This window comes from Heliangelus exortis, chromosome 4, assembly GCF_036169615.1.
Source record: "Heliangelus exortis chromosome 4, bHelExo1.hap1, whole genome shotgun sequence".
Lineage (NCBI taxonomy): Eukaryota > Metazoa > Chordata > Aves > Apodiformes > Trochilidae > Heliangelus > Heliangelus exortis.
The window spans coordinates 30,215,759-30,239,129 of record NC_092425.1 but is presented as its reverse complement, the minus strand read 5'-3'; the positions used below and the strand labels follow the sequence as shown (position 1 = coordinate 30,239,129).

Here is a 23,371-nt window from a genome sequence, read left to right as displayed (position 1 = left end):
AAATAAGTATTGACACTTCCAAGTCTTGATAAACTTAGCTCTTAAATCCCTTGCTCTTAGCATCTTGTTTTTTTAGTTTAAATAAGAGGCAGGATTTTAATACTATCTTTCTGCTCTTCATATTACAGAGAACAATGTCTAAAATTTAAACCCAAACATTAAAAGCAAATATCAAAACCCATTGCATGATTTTAAACTGTTCTTGTACCTGAGGGCTTGGAACCTGGAAAAAAAAAAAAGCAAAGCAGGCAATTTCACTTTACAAATACTGTTAATAGCAAGGTGAAAAGGTGACAAGAGAGATGAATTTACTCACTGAAGTTCAGCATCTGTTCACTGATACAAGCAAACTAATACAAGCATTATTTGGTGCATGCCAGAACAATAAACACAGAATAATGGAAAAATGAAAATCATTTACCTCTCTCTGAATCCAGGGAAGCATGAAGAAACAGAAAGAGCAAGTTAGAAAGCGCTCACACAGGCAGAGCTCCAGAATATGATGAGACAGAGTAGCTGAAAGACCTGCTGTACATTTGACGTTTGCTGTCTGTTTGTAGCACAGGGTATCTAACCATACTGCCACTATTTTGACACTTCTTTTGGTTTAATCCTGTTGCTCTGAAGTTTGTATTTTTGGAAACATGCAATGAAGCCAACAGGCATCAGCTGAATTCAGAGAGGCAGCATGGACATATCAACACCGGGAGGTAATCAAGCTTAAAATACCCCGCACAAGTACAGGAAGTAGTATGCAGAAAGCATAAATAGATATACAAAGTGCATGGACCTTCCAAACTAACACTTTAAAGCAGACACAGACAAAACAAGAATAACTCATCAGACTGTAAAAAATTACATTGTTTAAATTGAAAGAGTAAAAAGATCCCAGTGAGATTTTTTTTTTAAAATGCCTTTTGCAAAAGCTCACGCCCCAAGGTCACCTGGGCTCCTCTGAAAGCTGCACCCCAAAGAAGTGACAGCCTGGGTAAGAACCTCACATGAGCACAGAGCTGAAGCCAGGACATACAAAATCACTACACACCCTCATTTTGGAAGCATTTCAGCAACTACTAACTCTTGGTACAACCTAACCCACATCCCAAAGGTGAAGGCAGTCAAGGGGAGGCACAAACTTCCCTGGCTGGGGGGGGGGCTTCCTTCTACCCCTTCCTGCAGAACTGCTCTGCCTGCCCTGTGCCCATGGAGCCCTGGGGAGGGCTCAGTGCTGGTCCCCAGCACCCAGCCCAGCACTGGCTGGTGGGTACAGGCACACTTCTGGAGCTGAAAAGAAAGCACAGGGCTTCCTGTGGTGCTGCTCCGAAGGGCTAACTACGCTGGGGAATTACGTGGTTGCTGCCTGCTTCTCCCCACTCTTCCTTAAAAACAGGACACTACTTTATGCAACGGATAGTGTCCCTACAGGGATAGTAACAAGCCTCCATAAGAGAGCTGCTGAAGTCCTGCTTTCCTCCCCCTGCCTTGCACATGCATCTCACAACTCCCCTCTTTTGAGATAGGCTCATCTCCAGTGAGCATCTGAGCACAGTTCATTCACTGAGCACAAAGCAAGGGACCAACATCATCCTAGTTAGTAACTGACTCGGAAAAAAGTAGCACAGTTAAAAAATGATCCTATCTCAAGTAATAAGAGCAGAGTACATTAAGGAAAGGGATACAGCTCCCATTAGACACCTCACTTTAGCAAGTTTGCAAAGCTTGTGAGGATTGGTCTGTTGCTTAGAAATGGCTTTGCAAGTAGATGTGGAACAAATATAGGCTTTATAAGCCAGGTTTTTACTAAATATGTGTATAGTTAGCTAATGCACCTGTCCAACACTGGAGTGCAAGTCACACACATGGATGCATATTTACATAGCTGGAGGTTCAATCTCTTTGTTATGTGGAGAAGAAACCTCTCCTGATCCAAACCGTACTCATTGCCTCTTGCAGCCTCCATGCAGATCCTTGTGAAGAACAATCCTCACTGGAATAACATCTCCAGGGACACAGTACAGTCCCTATCACAGAAGGTTTTCAAGATGTGACTGGATAGGGTACTAGAAATCCAGCCTAGGCTACCTTTCCCATGAAAGGTTGGATCAGATTATCTTTTCATGTCCTTTCCAACCTGGGCTGTTCTATGATTCTGTGAGAGCAGACACATTGGAAAGAAGATCCATATTTACAATTGTAATGAACATTCCCAGAAACTTCACAATGGAAGCATGAGACTTAGCCTCAATGTAAAGGGGAAAAATCACAGGGCTCTCTGCTCCACTGTTTTCCATGCAGTGAACTGAGTTTCCATTTTTCAGTATCCAGTGGTGATCTGTGCAAATCTCCCCAACCAAAACCTCACTCATTCCTTTGCTTCAGCTACACAGGATTTTACATTGGGATTTGCAGAATCAGCAAGGACTTCACCATGCCTATTGATAGCATTTTCTGAATCAAGAAGCTAAAATAAACCTCAGTATTGCAAATTCCAGAGTTTTTTCAAGCCTAAACAGTTTTTGACTCTGTATTTCAGTGCCAATTTGAAAATCAGAATTGAAAAGTATCATCACTTGGCCAGAAAATACAGTCTATGTTTCTAAATACTACAAGAAGAAGAAAATGTTCTTCATGCATTTATCACTGGCTTTATATGAAGTAAACAAATGGAGATTCATTGGAGATTCTCTCTCAGAAATAGCTTTACAGTGGAGAAATATTCCAGAAATTTAGGCGCTAGGGGGAAAAAAACAGAAACAAACCCCACCCCCCAAACAAATTAAAATAAAATAAAGACCAAAAAAAAGGACATTTATTGTATCCAGCAGATTTTTAACACAATACAATTAGACACAAAACTGACCTGCTGGTGCAAACTCTTAAAGGGAGATTTGTTAATTTCTCTGTCATTATGCAATATATGGTTGTACAGAACAATCACCCCTGCAGCTGCCAGCACAGACAAAGCAAAAAGCACAGGAGGAATTTCAGGAAGGTGATATAAAAATGTGAGTAGTTGTGCTGCTGGATGCATGTAAAATCAACGGGCTTGCATCCTGCTTCTAACTGATTACAGCTTTCCAATTAACCCAGTATCTCCTCATAGAGTGTTTTGAAATTTATGAATTATATTCACACAAAAGTCTATTTTTACCTGTATTCTCTTTACTTGCTGGTACCTCAAGTAGGGTTGAATGATTTATCTTTAAACTTAAAATAAATAGACTTTAAAAATTCACCCCAAGTCCGAAAAGCAGGCATGGGAAGCTTCAGTTCAAATGACAGATTTTGCTGCTGACTCTAAGTGCCAGAAATGCTGCAAGATCAGCTGTGCAAGTGCTTCAGTATGGTGCTCTACATATCTTCTTCCAAGCTGAGCGAGTTAAAAGGGGTCAAGCCAAAGCCTGCCAATGAGCTGGAAGTTGATAGCTATGAAATTGTGTCAGGGCTGCCACGCAGAACTGGAGATTCATTTCTGAAGGGAAAAGGCCAACATCTCAGAGGAAACCAGACTGTGACCTTCCAAGAGTGCAGAGACATGGGAAAGGAGTACTCCTGCCAGAGCAAGCCCTGAGGGGACACTGCCTCCCAGTGACAGCCTCCTCTTCCTCACCACTCCTCCTAGGACAATTTATTCCAGGTTGTTTTCTGATTAGTGCTGTCAGATACAGCACATTATGGGTGCTTGCCGAGTGTGCCTGCATCCTGGCCACTCGCTTGCACCAGCACTCCTCTCACCAAGGGTTGTATCTGGCTCAGGGACACAGTGGAGGCATTAAAGTTGCAGAGAGCAGTGTAACTGATGGGACACCATCCTGTGGGAGAGGTCTTTCCAATGCATGACAGAACCTGAGTATGAGACAGTTTTCTCCTTCTAGCCACAAGTTTTGTACTTCAGTGACTGATGTAAGTTACAACCAGGAGGTTGACTGCTGATACTCAGTGTCCATCCCACAAATTGAAGGGTAATGGAGGTTTCACTGTAAAGTGAATAAACTGAGAGTCACAGCACTAACACTCTAATCCCCCCTATGAGGTAATGGGGAGAGGATCCAGTACGTGTCTCTCACTCGCTCACGGGAGCGTTTAAAAAACAGAATAAACATAAGTTTCTTTGCCAAAAGAGCAGATAAGCCCAGAGGGATCCTCTGAGAGGCTGTTCAATCTGTTCCTGAAGGCTTTTAAAACCATCAGCCAGGAACAGCCTTGAGGTAATCCTGAGCCCTGCCCAGCTTTAGGCAGGAGGCTGGTCTAAGTGACCTGCTGTCATCCTTTCCAGGGTAACTTCTGTCCTGTGACTCTGTAGGAGAAACACCTCAACACACAGGACAGAGGAGTGCTGTGCACACAGAACATGATGGTGATGCTGTGCTTGTGCAGATGAACAGCCTCATGTGCTGGGTGGAGGGAGACTGGCAGGGGTGAAACAACATGTCCCAGAGCCCTGGCAGTTCATGTTCCTCATGTCCATCCATTCCTGTGACTGGCATAGACATCCTGGACTTCCAATATTCCACAGTTGCTATTGTGTCTTCAACAAGAGCCTCTGTAGGACAATGTAATGGAGAGCAAACCACACCATAAAACAGGTTTTGTTTTTGTTGCTGTCTCTAATAATGAATGTATTTAAGGATCAAGGTGATGCTCCTATGCTCATCTGTTTTAGTAAGGTACCACACTGCACGTGAGCTTGGTAGCACTTTGCACCTCTTAATTCCTTCTCCAATTGTCTTTTTTGAGCAGATCAGAAAAAAATAAGGCTGCAATGTGTAAACTACACCCTGAGCAAGTACAGAGGTCTGTCTTACAGCCTTAGAAAATTTCATGTAGGACTACACCCATCAGCAGCATCCCTGGCCATCTCTCTTCATATGAGATAATTACCATCTGAAATGTCTTTTTAGTGGATTAAAACACATTTTACCTGATTAAAAATAGTGATGCATGAATCTCTCATCTTTATTTACAGTTGTAAGTATTTGACCAAGCATATCTTCTGAGGCACAGAGGAGGCCCTAGCACAGTTTTCTGATTTGTAATTATGAAGTCTAGTAGGACTTAATGCAGCAAAATGTTTATGTAAAATGTATTTATACCTCAAAAACGTAACATGAACAAAAAAAGGAAACAAATTCTATTTCTGTGCATTTGGAAGTCTCTCTGTTGCTTATGTTCTTCATTTAAGTATGCCATTACAGAAATATAGTTGCTTTTACCAGAAGTAGTGTTTTAATAGCTTTATTTATTTTTTTTTGTTTGTCTCCTTTTTTCCCAAATAGTCCTTAAGTTTTTGTCTTCCAACATGTATCACACTAGTCCAGCAGACTGGCCTTGAGTTTCTGGGTCGTTGTCACCACCAGGATAGAGACAGAGCTGAAGTGAAACACTTTCTGCAGAAATCCCCTGTTCACCATGGGCCAGATTGTGCTATCAATTTTTAAGCAACTCTCCAATGGTAGCAAAGAAGATTTCTGCTTAAAAATTGATGGCCTGATCTACGTTTTATTTGCTAATCCTATATCATGAAACTACTACAACTGGGTCAGATTCTATTTTTAAAATAGAAAGAAATATAAGACAGCCTGACATATACGTTTTGTAAAGAGTCTTAAGAGTCTATGTACTCTTAAGGCCAGAGGCTTTGAATCCCTAAGTTCCACTGAGAGTTTGGGTGCGAGACATCACATGAGTATCTGACAGGCAAGCTAGTTCCTTCTTATTTCTTAAGTAAGCAAGCTCAGGTGACTTTACCATTTCTTCAGGGTTTCCCTCATCTGCACATGCTAAATGACAGTGATTGAAGACCTGAAAGAGTGGGTTCACTTCCAGGTGTCTGAAGCACATGGCCACCCCAAGCACTTCCTCTCCAGATGTAAACCAGGGGCATCTTTCACAGCACCCTGCAGACCATTTCCCTTTCTTTAGAAAATGCTATGCTTGGCCGGTTAGGCAAAACATTTCATACTTCCAGAAATGTTTGAACTTTGAATGTCAGGCCACTTTCTCCCAAGTCACTATAACAACATTTTAGATGGATCAGTCTGGTTTCATTTTTTAAAGCATTATTAAATTCAGTGAAAAAGATCTTTCCAATCTGGCAACTTGTTAAAACTCACAGAGAAGGCTTTAATATTGCATGAAAATACAACAAAAGAGGATGTTGGGTTTTTTGGCAGATATCAAACCAAATTCAGGGCCATTTTCCAATAGGATGTAATGAAACTGAAGACTTCTTGCTCACTTGATATTCCCTGATTTAAAGCTGTTACATTTCAGGTTTTGACCTGGATTGACTTCACAAAGAGAATAAGGTTGCTTCAGCCTATCTCAAACTACACTGGAGCAAAGTCTGCACTATATCACAAATTAAAGCTATATATTAAAGTATCTGAATCAATTCCAGAACTCTAATAACTAGAATTAGATCAGAATTTTGTCCCCAGTAACACAAAGTTCTACTTCATGCCACAAAACATCAGAAACTCAGCAACCAAGAAAGCCTTGCTCAACAGGATACTCTACAGACTGTAACTATATAAGAAATATCATAGACATTCAATACACACCTTAATTATCTAAAATACTAATTCACAGAGTTTATTTGAGACTCATCTGTATTCCAACTGATCAGCATTTAAAAATACTTTCATAGATAGGGTTATTTATTTATATATGTTCACTGCAGTATAAGAGAAAACTAACACTTTAAAAAAAAATTCTAACTGTTATTACATTAAAAAACCCACTATCTTTCTCTTATTGTCTTTTAGCTGCTTATGAAAATAAATAAGCCAATTTTTACTGAGAAATGCTCCAGGGCTAAATAATATCTTTTTGCTCACACTCAAGTTGCTATAATTACATTAACTCCAAGGCAAGAGCTACAAAACCATAATTAAAGCCATAGTTTTAGGAGATGAAGCACTTCATATACTTCCCTGATAGAGATCAACACTCAGCAACGTTTGCTATCCTTTAAGAAAACAAAAATTACTTCACAGAGCAGGGAGAGCAATGAGGTTCTGTAACATGCGAGAAACCTAATTGAAGAGTGAAGCTGCAGAATTTAAAAAGATAAATGTGCTTGTCTTTCTTCTCTCCCCTCTGCACCCAGCACTATGAAGATTCAAAGCTATGTATCAATTAAGAAATCAATGACTTCTCTCCTGCTGCAAATTCTTTATGAATACAGATAGGACAAAGCAAGCACAGAGACCTCAAGGCAACATATTACATTTAAATCATGAAGTTTCCTCGTCTGTCAAAAAAACCATTAACCATTTCATTTTGACTAACTGTATTTTCACATGTATGTATAACTCCCACACAGCGTAGTACTACTTCTGCCTTCAAACATGTTTGCTTTTTTGGAGCTCTACAAAGATTTAAAACTGCACAGTCTCCACTGTCAGGTATGTTCTGAAACAAAGCCCAGCCTAGGTAGCTGTAAGTTACCTGGGAATTAGACATAAATAATTATACAGGCACTGTATGTTCGGGGGAAAACACAAGGAGGTATCTTTTCTTCAGAAAGTGAGGTTTCTGGTGTTCTTAACTATAAAGACTTCTTATCCATTAACACAGTATTACCAGTAAAAAAAAGAAAGATAAGTCTCTATAGAATCAGGCTGATCTATATGCAGCCAGTAACCACAGCCAGTTTAGGAACACGTTAAGTCTGAGCTGAACACAGACCCCCAAACCTATTAATCATCAAGATCCATTAGTTAGCTTACTGCTCAAATGAGCAACAACTGAAGGGATAAAGAAGAGGGAGAACAGCATCAAATACTTACCGCTCAGCACACAGTCCAGCATTTCTGCTACAGTGCTCTCCTGAAGGTTGTTAGGTGTCAGCTTTTGGAGAAAAAAATCTGACTTGCCTTTGTCACACTAGGAGCTGTAATTTGCCTCGCAGGCATCCACACAGAAGCCTCAGACTAATGCACCATAGCTTTGAAAACACAGCGGAGACAAAGGCTACTCCTTAGGCAAGACTGTCGTCTGGAGGGGAGGTTGAGGTTTTTTCTTGTCACTTCCTAAGTTTCTTACCTTTTTGCTGCAGCAAACAGGAACTTAACGCCAAGCACATCATACACAAATACCCAACTCAAGGCTCTGCCTGGTCCCCGTCTCTGTGAGCGTGTACCAGGGCATCAGATGATGCAAAGTGCACTTGATGCAGCCGTGTACTTGTACATCAGCGACAGGGTCTGAATACCCTCGAGAACAGCAGCTCATTCATTTTGCATCGAGTTGTAGCACACCATATCAGCTCCCACTCTCCTCATGGACTGTGCACGCTTGTGTTTGCAGGCTCCAGCTGTGAGTGAGTGGGTGCTTCTCCCTGGAAGGCACCGCTCCATCACGGGTGTGCCTTTTCCTCCCTCCCCATTGCTTTTACCATTTGTCTGCTCCCTGCTCTCTGGCCCACAGGAGAGGCCTCTGCCTTCCCCCTTTAATAAATCTCTACTGCTACACATTGTGTTTGTAGTCTATAAACTTCCCAGGCTAATCTGCTGTGACGGAAGCAATCTTTTGGGGAAAGCTGAAGCAAGCAGGGTGTCTTCCCCTCCCAGTTTCCCAAAACAAATGCAAAGCTTTCTCAGCAGGACTCTGAGCTGAACATAAGAGAGAAAGTCTCTAAAAGGCAGTGAAGATTTACAGCTAAATCCAGAAAACCAGACAGAAGTACAACTGCATTTACTTCAATGCAATTATACCTGCTAATGTTAGAAGTGAGATTTATCCTTGATCTTTAAAACCAAACACACCGAATAATTTGATTTTCTAGAACTAGCACATGCAATAACAGTAAATCTAATTCAGAGGTGTTGCTTGCACTAAAGGTGACAATAAACATGACACTTCTGGAGCTCCAGTGTTTATTAGGTAAAAGTCCCCATATCAAATGTGCAGTAAAGGGTTGCTTCCCCAGGAACTGCACTCAAAATGTGGCGAGGCTTAAACCCCATCCCAGCACGTTCAGCTTTCACAGGTATCTGTGGCATTGCTCATTGCTCCTGGATGCAGGGAAGGACAAACTCCAACTGAGGAACAACTGTAATAGCAAGGACATGGGTCACCACCCTGCACATCACTCTTCTCGATCCAAAGGACTTGCTCCTTCAAACACACCAGCAGAGCTGCTCATGGGATCACACCCTGCCTTCCTCCAAGAAAATGAGCCCACATGCAAATGCCCACCAAGCATCAGCCTCTTTATACTAGCTGAGCAAAATCTGAGTGAAAGCAGGGCAGGGAGCATGACCACAAGTATTTCCACCAGCAGATTTGAGAGGGTAAAGAGCAGTTAAGGACAGCTTGCTGGCAGTCACTTTTTCCAGCCGCACAAATGCAGTGGGAGCAGGATGTTTGTTCGCAGCCCAAATATACCCTGAGACTCTAGTGAGGTTCCTTCCTTCCTTCCCTCCTATGCATCATAGACAAGGTTTGGCAGGGCCATTTACACTCAAGCAACAACCTGTGCCATTCCAAAAGGTTTCAGCTGATTTCCATGGGAGTAACAGGTTGGAATTTAATAAACAAATCTATTGATACTGCCTAAGAAGAAATGGATCCAGCTCTTCCTTTCTTGGATGTGCTGGATGCCTACCGCTAACAAGAACTCAAGACCATGCAATAATTTTTGCACTGAAGAAAACAAGTATGTTCTTGAAAGTCTTGACACAAATGCAGAATTCAGGTGGGGAGAGGAAAGGGCAAGCAAAAGGCCACCTGGAAGTGATAAAATGTTGTAAAGTACAAATGCGCTGTATTTTAAATGCAGGTTCCAATATGCTTTCATCATAACTTGTTTAAACTTGCATATAAAGATGGACTCAATCTGATAACTATGACAACTACCCTTCTCCATTGCTGTTTTCCTCTTTCTCTCTCAGCAAGCAACATGCAACAGGATATGGGAGACTTCCAGCTGGCCAAACGACAGCACTTGTGAGAACAATGTCACACTATGACTTAACAGGCTTCTAAGGAGAGAAGCCAAACTTTGGCGGATATGCTGGAATAGTTTGTGGGAAAGAACCATTCCTCCCTGAACTGCTATTCAGTACAAGCAAAGAGATTCAGCATAACTTCAGAAACCTGTAAAAATAAGTATAAATAATTCTGTGTCCCAAGTTTCTATCTGGCTATCCAGCAGATGATCAGGGACTGAACTCTAATCCTGTGTTGGTTTTGATATTTTGGTATGTGGTATGTTCAATACCTGTGCACCTTTCAGTACTGATACAGCTAGGTACAAACCCACTGGCTCTGTTGTGGAGAAACAACTTGTCCTGTTACCATAGAATTATCATGGTTGGAAAGGACCTTCAAGATCATCGAGCCCAACTGTCAGTCCCACACCATTTTAACCACTAAGCCATCACCCAAAGCCCCAGGTCTTTCCCTGGCCACACACTCTCTGCTCCTTTAACTTTGTTGCTTCTAGTGCTGTCTATGAAAACAGATTTACCTCTGCTATCAGCAATAGGAAAATACCCTAGGGCTTGGACAGCAGGCAGTTTCTGAAAATCAAAAACCAGTTGGAGCCCAGTGTCTCCCTGTTTGTGCACACACAACTTTCCTAATACCTACAGCCGTGCCTCATGTTTGTTGTTCTGGGCAAACTTAGCTTTACCAATCCTACCCAAAAATGTGGAATTCAAACATGAACTTACTAGATGGTGGTATCTTTGGAGCGTGGTGGTATCTGATTTCTGATTCCCTTGAGCTTGTTTGGCCAAATATATGTATTTTGAAACTGAAAGGCGAGACTCACACTAAAGTCGTCTCTCATGAGCTGTATTTTAAAGAACAATCATCAATAATTTAGGTCTTGAGACCAGTCAATGGAAGCTGCAGCACTTATAGCTGGCTGCCAAATTTGACTGACAGGCTCTCCCCAGCAACAACTGCTACCCTAAACCACATGCAAAAGTTTCCAGTGCAAACACTGCACTGAATCCCTTTTCCCACTACCAGCCAGAGCTGTGAGCTTGTGCCCAGATCACCAGGCAGGAGGGATCTTTTCACTTCAATTTGCCTACAGCTGAAAAAGAAATGAGCTTGTAGCAGGCAGCTGGTCAAATTTACACTGACAAAAATATCACAACCAGCCACCCTGGTAAGGCAAACACTGCCCAGGAGAGCTCGCAGCTCATAAGACCCAACAAATTCAACTCCTGCACTGCCAAAAGTGCCCAGTTCAAGGCAGAAGGGGTGTCTGGGGCATGCCTGGTGTATGAAGACAAAATGTGTGTTCTTTCAGCACCTCCAGCTATCTTGTGCCACCTTTTCATGGGTGCCCAGCTGGTTCTATGTCCCCAAGCTGCTGTGTTCCTCACTGGAGATAAGGTTCAGCCAAGCTCATAATCAGGGAGCGGATATTTAGCATGGTAAAGAATCTGGGCAGATCTCCATGCACTTGGCAGTGATACGTGCTCAACTCTGGTTAAACTGCCAGTGAACAGCAGGGTATCCAAGTAATTGAAATTAGCTTGTACTCCAGACACAAGGGTGGGATTATTCTCTCCATATTGATTAAATATTCCTACTGCATGGTGAGAAGCTATTAACCTCAGAACAAAATACTAAGCACCCCATCACACACAGCCCTGGTACTGCCAGCAGAGTCATGGCTGGAGTAACCAAACAAAACCACCATCGGTGGCCGAGATCCCCACACCCACCCCATGTATGTGCAACAACTGGATTCAAGGTTTTCACAGGCAGAAATTTTAAAGAAAAAAGAAGATGAATTTATGCGTAAGGAACCTGGATCCCAGCTGCAGCTTATTTCAGTTTGAATTTAAGGGAAGTGATAGTGTAGTGACAAACTCATGTTCTGAGGCCAAGAGTGTATTTTTGCAGGTTGAGTGGTAGTCAGTCCTAGCAGCTGCACTCACACTGTTGGCTCACAGAATTGTATCCTTGAGATAAGAGCAGAAGCAAGTTTGCATCCCAGCTTCTGCACCTGCAGCATTCAAAGCTCCACTTTTGCCTTACAGGAAGAGAAGAAACCTTTCCCAAGCTTAAGGAAGGTTGGGAAAAATCTTGCCTTTTGCCAGGCATCCATCCTATCCTGAAGCAAAACTTTTTGACATTTCCAGGAAACAAAAAATTACTCCTTTTAGCAAAACTCAGAGTACAACAACGTTGTTTAGTCTTTAACAACTTGTAAGCTAAAAACCATCCACCTAATTGATATCTACTTCCATCACGAATTATTAAGCAGCAACAACAGTGCCAAATCTTCTAATTTACCTTAAATTTTGTATTATTTTTAAGGAGAGGGTTGACAAAGTGAGACATAAGTGAGGAAACATGGATTCAGACAGGGGTATGAGAATCTCCATACACACCTCAAACCAAGCTTCTAGAACCCATGGATGGATGACAAAAGTTTGAAATAATACTTTGAATCCTAAAGGCTCAAAAGTAACAGACTGAATACCATTTAGGAATGCTTGGGTTGACAAAATCCCAGAGGGGTTTTGTTTGTTTTTGAGCTAAGGCCCTTGAAGCCATGTATGTACTTCATAAAAGAACAGAGGGCACAAGCAATTGCTCAGTTTGCTTTGTCTAATTCATCTCATTATGCTCCTGATGGTAGCTGAACATAAGCAGAGACAAAAAGCAATTTTCCTAAAACACACACGAGTGCCCAAATAAAAGATAAGGAAAAAAAAAAATCTTCCTTTGTGCACCTGCATTCTTGTGGCTTTGGGTACGTTTTATCTTGAATGTATATGTACATTACTTGAAAAACATATGCAAAAATTAGACTCTCCAGAAAACACCAAAAGGAGCAGGTAGAAAATAAACTTCAGTTAAGAAAGACAGATGATAAATAACCATGTTCAAACCATCCTCAGCAAAACGAACCTCTATTAATTTGCCAAAAGAAGGACTTAACTATTAATAGGTTGTCTGCAATTGCAGAGGACAGGCCAGAAGAACCCATGTGGACCCTTCCACTCTGAGCTACTGAATAATTATCCCTAAAGCATGCTACAGTTCCTCTTTCTGCATCTTCTGGACACATACAGCATCATCCCAAACACTGCCACACATCAGTAATGGTCATCCCAGACCACAGGCAGGCTCACGGCTTGAGGTGTTTGTCTGAAGTGGAAAGATTCAGTTCACTGATGTTGGTTGGTAGAATACCAGCCTGAATACTGCAGTCAGCCACCTTGCTTTACCTTTCAGACCTCAAGCTCTTTAATTCTCTTCTAAGAATCACACCAGGCTCCTTACTTTTCCACTTGTTTTCCAGGTCCACATCTGTAAGTTATGGACTAATTCAACTCATGCTGAAGTTAATAAAAAAACTCCCCTCAATTTTAAGGGGAATTTTGCCAGATTAAATGGGCACAGAAAAATAGAGCTAGCCAGCTTTGAAATTAATCAACGCAAGGAGAGGGGAATTTCAAGAAGTAAAATATTGAAATTTTACAGGCAATTGAGTTAATTCAAATCATAAATTACAATTATTTCAATGACATGAAGATGAAAAGCATTTATGTGGAGCAGACCATCATAATGAAAGATACAATGCACATGGATTTTTCAGTGTCATTAAGAACAAGTTTCTTCTCATGAAAATATGGATGTTCTGTTTCTGAACACAAAAACTACTCAGTAAAAAAACTCTATGTGTTTAAGACACTTAAATTATCTATGGAAAATATTTTTTTAGCTTATTCAAATTAGTGTTTACATTTCTGCTAATCCATCTACTCATATCAAAGAGACTTCAGTAAGTGATCTACCTCTACTGCCAGAGGGCAAATTGGTCTGAATCCCACCAACAAAGGCCCTTTTCCCTGATGGAGCCAATGTTAGGAAAGAAGCCAACATCCCATCCTCAGAATTAAAAGCCTGAAGTGAAAATGCTTTCTAAATACTTGTAATGCATAAGGCAGTATGTCTCAGTGTCACCCTGAGACACACCTGACATTTAAATAATTGAAGTGGCAAATTGATACCAAGTGCATCCTCTTACATTTTAGAGACACATTCCAAATTATCACGCCAGTGCAGTTCAGTCATATTTGTGACTGTGTTTAGAGAGAGACACAAGACAAAACTTGGACTTATTTTACTGTGACATATACCAAATTCCAGAAGACCTTCAGTAGTGTACAAATACATATGGATGTCATAAGATCCCTTCATATCAGGGGTATAACTTCATAAAATATTGTGTTTATGTAAGTGGGTATAATTATTACACAGTAAAGACATGTGGAGAAGCATCCTACCTCTCTCTAACCTATCACCACAATATGGCCATAAACTGTTTGGACAGGAAAAAGAACTAGAGACAGGTAATTTTCTGGCTGTATTTTAGCTTTTTGTTTTATTAGAAAGCTGTGAATGTCCCGTATTTCAAATTAAATCCCTTCTACTGCACATTAAATCTTCTTCTCTGAATTACTTTTCCACAAATTATTCACCTGGTGTAGTAACAGTTTTTAGGAAGTCAATTTCTTGCCTGCAATACAAAACAGTAAGTGTAGTAAATATATCTTGCAAAGTCTGACCTTTTCAAGTAAGCCACCACACTACAGAAAAATCTGTTACTGCTCATACAAACATGCCATAATCAAGGTAACAAAGAGCTGTATTCAACATCTCAGCCATGATGGTGCTTCGAAGTACTCTTAGCACAATCTTCCTTAAAACACTGCTCTCTTCTTAAGTTGTCTGTGTTCTCTGTGGGTTTTCCCCTCATTTTTTTTCATATGCCCACCTTATTAGTAACTGAACTCCTTCAATATAAACTAGACCAGCAAAGCGAAATCACTTGAGGACTGATTTTTTTTTCTCTTAACTGCTACAGTGACCTTAGACTGTACAAGGTCTTGAGATAAGAAAGAAGGAATTGAGGTTTTTGTTCATTTGGTTGCTTAGGTTTTGTTGTTGTTTTGGGGTTTTCTTTTTTGTTTGTTTTTAAGAAGTGTGTTATCAATTATTACCATTGTTATCATTGATACCATTTGGCAGTGTTCATAATGCTGTCAAAGCCCCATTCTCCAGTGAAAATTTATTCCACAGGGGGCTCCCTTTATACACAGTCCCTAGTACTGACATTATCACCAGAGGTGTGTAACAAAGCCTAACTTCGGTGATGCTGAAGATGAGGAGTAAAAGGCAGGTGCCTTCAGTCAACTTCAACTGGTTTGGGAAGGATGATGCTATTTTTTTTGTTGGCATAGACTCAGCTGAGAGGAAGCAAAAGACTGCATGCACCCCAGTGCATGTTGAAGCACAGTAAGTAAGGTAAGTTTAAACTACTTGTTATTGCCACTTAAGAACAAACTTTCCAACTGTGTTGAAAACAAGGAGGGCTGGAGAGCCTGGGAGCAGGATCCTTGTGAAGCCAGAGAGCAGCTGCCTGTAGCATCACTGCTTTGCCATGAAGTTAAAGCAGCAGTGAAATATAAGAATCTAGACTGGATGTAGCATTTGCTTGATTAACAAACAGTGAAAAGAATAGCATAAGAAAGCATCATATTTCCACCCCAAAGTGGCAGTCAGGAGTTCTCCTAAGCCACAGACACTTTCACAGGCAGCTCAGGCTATTCTTGAGGGACCTTTGCCTGAGCCACTTAAGCTCACTGATGGTCCTGTTATATGAAAAAGTGTTTGAGTTTAATATCTGGCATCACAGGGAATGTGTGCAGATTTTCTAGCACAAATTTGTAGAAAGATTGAAGTAAGGGACTTAGTCAATATGCCATCTTTTTTATTAATTGAAACAAGCTGACTACATCACAATGGTTATTTGTAGTCCAGGTTTTTATATATATTATTTTTGTCTTAACTGAGAGCTTGAACAATTCCAAGCGCTATTTAGAAAGCCTGCCTCCCAGAAGAAACACTAGATACAATTCCTAAATTGCACACTATATTTTCCATTATTTCCTGAAAACCAATATAGAGCAGTAAAGACATACTACAATAAAATATTTAAACAGGGGTCTTTTTAAGGTGACTAAGCATTCACTGTCACAGTGAAGCCACTAGCAAAGGAAGTGACACATTTTAAATGGTTGTCTGGTTGTTTTTCCTAATAAGAAGGTCAGACTCCTGTCATTTCCCCTACTTCTTTCCAAGCAAAGCCACCTCACTGCACTCAGCTCTCTTTCAGGGGCTTCTCTGCTCCTTTCTCTTCTCTTCAGAATTTGCCTCTTCTGTTTGCACCAACTCCCTTGCTCTGTGAATATTCTCTGCACTTGTGCTCATCTACTCCTGTTATGCTTGTCTGCTGCTATTTCTGCATTTAAACTTTTCAAAGATGACCAAATATGTACGGCTTCATGGCCAAGATTCTCCCTAGGCATACCCTTGTTTCTCAGCTGCTATCAAAGGGAGAATCCATTGTTTGTAAGCAAGCACCTGAGCTACTCACAAGCCTCATTTCTGGAGCCCTGAAATCCCTGACTATCACATGTAAACATTTTTCATCTCAGTGGCATTAGACAGAGAGGACAGAGGGATCTTGCCCTAACACAGCTGAAGCCACTATTGATACAAACCCATTTACTGGTGCAAAACTACAGGTGTTTATTTCAAGCTAATATTGTATGGGACTACTTCAATGCATCTTTAGTCTACTATGTTTTTCATGTTAGATCCTGAAACTAAAATAAACCAGTTTCAGGAATCAAAGTGAGAATGCACACATACAGCTTTTTGCATCCACTTAACTGTATTTGTTTGAAAACACATTAATTCTGTAAGCTTGACTGGATCTCCCCTTTCATAGCTGTACTGTTTCGTTATCTCCTCCTAGAACACACTGCACTTGCAAAAAATGTCAGACCTTGTGGATATAAACAAAGAGTTTTCTAAAAATGATCACCTAAACTATTTCTTAGCAAGAGGGGAAAATGCTATCAAAACATACAGAAGAAGGATACTCAGATGCAATTGCCTTAGAGGAAAGGCAATTAGGACGGAAAAGATCACTTGAAAAAACAAAAACAACAAAAAAACCACAGCTAAGAACACTGGTCAGAAAAGCCAGTAAAATCCTTTTAATCCCCCACCTATGCCCTATGCATGTGATTCCCCACAGTATGTTTTGTCCTTATGTCAAGGTTACAGGGACTGAGGGGAATAGGCAGTATTGATTAACATGTCTTAGAGCTTGACGAGCTCAGCTGGAATTGTACATTCTTTGAACAGTGTTATCTTTTCAGAAGAACAGGTGCAAAAAACCATTTCAGCTTTAATTTCATTTTCTGCTTTTCTTGACCACATCTAATGTAGAAGAGAAAATTTATTATTCATTATCTCATTCAGCTTGATAGGCTTCTCTTGCAGAATTGGAGAAAGACTCAATCTCAGAGCACATTTGAGCATTATCTTGAAAGGAAGGCAGACTCATAAGGCCATAAACTCCCTCTTGAATGATGCAGCTATAAGCCACACTGCATCAATGAAGCCTAGTATGTTGCTTGTACACTAAATATTTTAGAGTCATCAAATCATTTAGGTTGGAAAGGACCTTTAAGTTCCTAGAGTCACCCATTAACCTAGCACTGCCAAGTTCACCACTAAACTATGTCCCTAAGCATCACACCTACACATCTTTCAAATACCTCCAGGGATAGTGACTCCACCACTTCCCTGGGCAACTTGTTCCAGTGCCTCACAACCCTTTCAAGTGCATAAATTTTTCCTAATATCCAATCTGAACCTCCCTCTGGTGGAATTTGGAGCAATTTCCTTTCATCCTATCACTTGTAACCTGGGATAAAAGACCCACTTCACTACAGTCTCCTTTCAGGCAGCTGTAGAGAGCCCTGAAGTCTCCCCTCAGCCTCCTTATCTCCAGACTGAACAACATCAGTTCCCTAAACCATTCCTTACAAGACTTAATCTCCTGGCCCTTCACCAGCTTCATTGCCCCTCTTTGGGCACATTCCAGCATGCTCCAGAAGGACAGAACAACAAACTATGGATATACCAAACCACAGTCAACTCTCAACTAGGAAATATGGACCATAATCGCACGAGACAGGCATTTGACCTGCAGCACAACTTCAACCCTCACTTTTTTGTCTTCTATCACACCAGTTCTTGCTTAGACACATTCCTACCTTACCTCCTCTTTGCTTCACATACACTCAAAACTAAAAAGAGAACATTTAACCTGCTGTAGCATTATTGCTCAAGTGAAAATTTCCAATTCTGGATGTCTAGCGAAAGGCTCCTAAACCTGTATTTAGACGTTTAATTTTTTAAGACACTGAATATACAGATATCCTATTGATGTCAGCAGACAGAGCAGGTGTTAAACACTTCTGAAAGCAGGCCATTTTTGCTTAGCTGTCAAAACAGCAAGATAGGAGACTATTTTTAACTCCCCATATTCTGAGGAATCTGAGCCATCACTTTTATGCCATTTCCTCCTCATTTTGCACAGATTTGTCCCATTTTGTAACTCACACCACCCTAATAGTTTTCTCATCTCTTGCCCTAACATCCCCTGAGAAAACAGAGCTCAGGTAATTTCTGCTTTGTGATGACAAGGTCAGTGGATGAACAAAGAAGCAAGTTACATGTTTTGCCCAACACGCCAGGTGCCCCCAACGTCCAGCAACCAGCTCCACAGTGAGCTTCAGAAAGCTCTGTCCTGAACCCACCTCTCAGCAGCTCTCCTGGCCAGGTAGCCACTGATTTTTTTCATCTGGAATACAATGCTGTTGTACAGAGACACAATGAGAAAAGGAGCCTTGATCGTTCAGGCAATTAAGGTCCCATAGAGGTTTTATGAGTGGGGGGGGGGTGCTTGGGTTGGCTGAAGAGCAACAAAGATAAAGGAGAATTCAGTGAAATGTGCTAAGGGGAACTCTTTTACAAAATAGATGGGCTATTACATTTTCTTTCTTCCTTGTTAGTGAGCTCTTCACAGAAAGCAAAGCGCTGCACCAGCAGTCCAGAAGGGGAGACAAAACCCAACCTGAGGAATGATTAATATACAGTCCTGCAGCTCACAAGTGAAAAGAAAAACCCTTTTATAGCGTCAGTAGACTAAGATTTTCCAACACCTTTTAAAGCCCAGAAAAAAACATTCTATGGCCTGCTTGTTAAGAAGTAAACAAAGCCCTAACAATTATTCAGTGTGTACCTGAGATATTATAAATCTTCCATGTAACAATGACCTTAGAGATCTTAAATCAAACTATTTCAGCAAGCATGAGGACTTGTTCTTATTAACAAGTCATGGCTTGGCTTCCCAAATGAAGGTTTCAGAAGGGCTCTCCCCAGGCTTGCTGCAAGCACACTGTCTGCTGAAAAGGCCAATGTGGGACAGGCAGTGAGGCTGCAAAAGGCCCAGCAGAGTCTCCTGTGAGGGCACAGCCAAGGCACGGTGCTTTCTGTGCTGCCTTTTCTCCTCCAGACTGATTCTACTGTGTTCTCAAAGGAGGCAGCAGGGTTATGGATGGTGTCTCCATGTCTCTTGACTGGAAGCCAGAGAGGACACTGCTGGCAGTCAGTATGGCCACAGCTGAGGGATTGTCTCAGGGAGTCCCTGTGTCTCCTCTCTGGGGATCCTCTGTTGCAGCAGCCGGTGGCAAGTTCACCATAGAGCACAATCTTAGGGAGGTGGTGATCCTCCATCCTGGAGACGTGCCCTGCCCAGCACAGCTGTGTCCTCAGCATGGGCTCAGTACTGGTGACCCCTGCCTGTTCAAGGACAGTGACATTGGTCCCACAGTCACCTGTGGATGTTTAGGATTGTACAGAGGCAGCACTGATGGAAGCGTTCAAGGAGTCGCAGGTGGTGGCGGTAGATGACCCATGATTCAGACCCATATAAAAGAGTAGGCAGTGCAATGGCTCTGTAGACACTGATCTTTGTACTTTCTTCAGGTGTTTATTGCTTCAGACTCTTTGACGAAGTTTTCCAAAAGCTCTGTATGCCTTTGCTAATCTGTTGTCTATCTCTTTGTCGATCTTGGCATCTGAGGAAATAATGCATCCCAGAGAGCTGAACTGCTGGACTGTCTTAAGCTCTGATTCACCTATGGTGATGTGGGGATGATGGAAGTCTTCCTGTCTTGCAGGCTGGTAGAGAACTTCTGTCTTCAAGTTGACTTCCACCCCTGAAAGATCTGCAGCCTCTGCAAAGCAGGATATGCTCTGCACAGCTGCTTCTGTGCGAGCAATGAGGGCGGCATCGTCAGGAAAAAGCAACTCTGGGACCTGGTGATTTAGGGTCTTGGTGTGGGCATTCAGTCACCTTAGGCTGAATAGGCTCCCTTTGGTATGATATTGGATGTAAATGCCATTTTCTTCATCAAGGTCTGCCATGGCCCTTTGGAGCATCGTGCTGAAGAAGATTGTGAATAGAGTGGGTGTGAGAATGCAGCCTTGTTTCACATCGCTGATTATTGGGAAGGATTCAGAGAGTGCATCGCCATATCTGACTTGGCCCCACTGATATTAACAAGTAATATTAAATTAATCATCAAGACTCTGGTTTCAATAACAGCTTTTACTGTTAAAAAATCACATAGCCTAAGAAATAGTCTGCCCAAAGGAAGGACAGACACAATCCACGTATTTTTCTTTAATGTCCATATTAATGTATCCAACATAGATGCTCAAAATGTGTATATATATATATATATATATACACACACACATACACACACACACACATTACCACCATCTTCTCTTGTGGGAATCCATTTTTGTTCATGATTTTACCTTGTCAATCCAGACTTCCTTAAGGTCAAATGTATTTTACTGAGTGACTTACTGAAAACAAGGGATGCTACCTTTCAAAACATGCAATCACCACAAAGCCTGGCAACAGGCAAACTATGAAGCTTCTACTTATCATGGAACTGTTTAAAAAACAAAAGCAACTCCAGAGGTCAAGATATTAGTGTAACGTATGGAGTGTGTGATTACAGCCCCGGAGGTGAGTTAGTAGACACATCCTCAAGATTAAACTTTCATCAGCAGATCTCTGTATTTCATTAATCTTTCATTATAGCAAAGCTTAGAAAATCATCTGGTCAGGTGTCATTAGAAAACTTCTTCATTTTCCAAAATATAGTTGAAAAGAAGGGCCAGCATATCAAAATGAGGTTGAAATAGCTCAAAAATTAGAGGAAAAGATAAATTTATACAGTATTTTAAAATTTAAACCCTGCCTTTTGCAATAAATCCAATGTATTTTATTGTATCTCAGACCAGGAGATGTAGATAATTAACAATAGTCATGTGCAACAACTTCTGGGAAAGCTTCATCCCAGAAACTGACAATTTCATCAACTTCCTGGACAATTTATCCACCAAAACAGTGATCCCCTCATTTTTCCTGGATGAGGGTGAACCCCATCAGGGAAAGCTGTTTTTGCAGTCAGCCAATGGCTCTGGTGTTTCTCACCTCAGGACAATGGGTAATTTTACCAAGGTGAGCCCATGCTAATGTATACATGAAAAGAGAAATACAGGGCAATTGACAACTCAACAATATGGTTTTCTCAGCATGTATTCTCTTGTCATCAAAGACTTTTTTCTTATGTGTTGGTGCTTCTTCAGCAAATTCTACATAATTTATGCTACCCTTCAAAGCATGTTTCCTATATGAAACCTCTCTACACCCAAAACAAAATGCACATCTGATCTCAATCATAAGTTTGTTCTTTCTGCTTGTCTTTCAGATCTTCTATCTGCTATTGAACATGCAGTCTGAGATTACTTACACATAATGGCTACACTGCTTTACCTAAAAATTTATTTTTTTACTTAAATAGGTAAAAAAAAAGTTAAAGAAATTAAACTGCAAAAGGAATGGGCTCCAGCTTTGAAAGTCATACTGAACTAAAAATTTCTGCAGAAGCTCGTATCAAAATTCTTACAAAGGGCTGATAATATCAAAGCTCTGAAATCAAACCTTATGATGAAAAAAACAGCTTCCAATAGAAGTGGCAAAGAACACTATTGTGCCAGCAATTTAAATATTAAGGCTTCTTTTGATTGTGTAATTTATACATTAAATCTTCAATAAACTATTTCTAGCTATTATTTGCAGTAATCAATAAAGAAAAGTCATGTTCTCCAGTAACAAGAAATGTTAACTTTCAACACAGAAAGGCCAAATATCAGTTTATTGTCTATGTCACAAATATAATTTTCTTCCAGGAAAACAGTAGAGGAAGTTTTTTACCTCTCTTATGACCAAGAGGGAGAAAATTTTGGTTTTGCCAATTTGTGTATGAACTTCTCCCACATACTCTGTAACATTTTTTTTCTTACTAGGGACATGAGTTTCTGTGAAAATGTCAAAGGAACTCAAAATCAGCCTTTCTCCCTATATATGGCATGAGAATGAGCAAGAGCAGGATCAGGGCTGATATTTCCTGTGGTTTGTACAAAGCTTTTGGTACATGTTGTGGGATACCAAGGCAGATCCATAGGTCAGAGCAGACAGAATGACCTGCACACACAACCTTTCCCACTACCTTCTGGTCCTATGGATGGGGTTTGTAGTAATCTAGGAGAGTTTGGTATTGCCTCCCATCCCCAGATACATTTCATCAAAATCTTACAACAGGTTTGGTGCCACATGATTGCATAAAGCACATTTATCTTAAATGCCCCCTTTCCACACTGAAGTTTCTATGAACAGTCTGTCTTCAGGAGAAGCAGGTACCCAGCTTGGAGAAATGTGACTGATTTTATAAACAACATAATGGAATTATTTTGTTTTCCAAAGAAATGTCAATATTTGGAAAAAGAACTGTAAATGCATTAAAAAAATAATGAAAAGCAAAGCTGGCTTCCTTTACTCTGTAAAGCTGTATCACATTTAGGTGCCCCTTAAGATGCTCTATTTATTTCCTGACCAAGGCAAACCATTACAAAATCTGACTTAAAGGAAAATGTGCATTTTCTAAGGCAAACAAAGCACTGTAATGGTTTATTCATAAGAAGTTAAAACCTTTTTATTTCCCACCATTTCAAACTGGATTTGCCCTTTTCAGATCTCTCAAAAATCTGCACCAATGGAAGAGAAAAACAGTTAAAAAAACCCAAAACCAACCATCAGTAAACTTGTAGAAGCAAAAAATTTAGAACGATGGAATTGGGTCACAGAAAACATTTATCGCCTTTACTTTTGGAAATTTGGCCAGAGATAATCAGACACTCTGAGGAGGATTAAAGAGGTTTCAAAAAATCTTTAACTGGAAAAGATTTCTGGGCCCAAAATGTGATTTCCCATCAAAGTTAAAGACAAAAAACCCAGCCTTACTACCACAAATATCTGAATAATTAAACACAGACACAAAAAGCAGCAGCTTGTCAGCTTGACTTAATCCATACAACCCAT

General features: G+C 40.7%; 1 protein-coding gene across 13 annotated transcripts in view; it reads right to left on the bottom strand.

The window, feature by feature from the left end:
- The window catches only part of APBB2 (amyloid beta precursor protein binding family B member 2), a 169,070-nt gene that overhangs the window by 19,022 nt on the left and 126,677 nt on the right, over positions 1 to 23,371 (bottom strand). The window contains exon 1 of one of the 13 annotated variants that reach the window (XM_071743678.1): positions 422 to 626. The exons of the other annotated variants lie outside the window; for them this stretch is intronic. The gene's annotated coding sequence lies outside the window, so the exon portion shown is untranslated. Of the gene's footprint in view, positions 1 to 421; positions 627 to 23,371 lie in introns of those variants that run through there. 13 annotated transcript variants of the gene reach the window in all.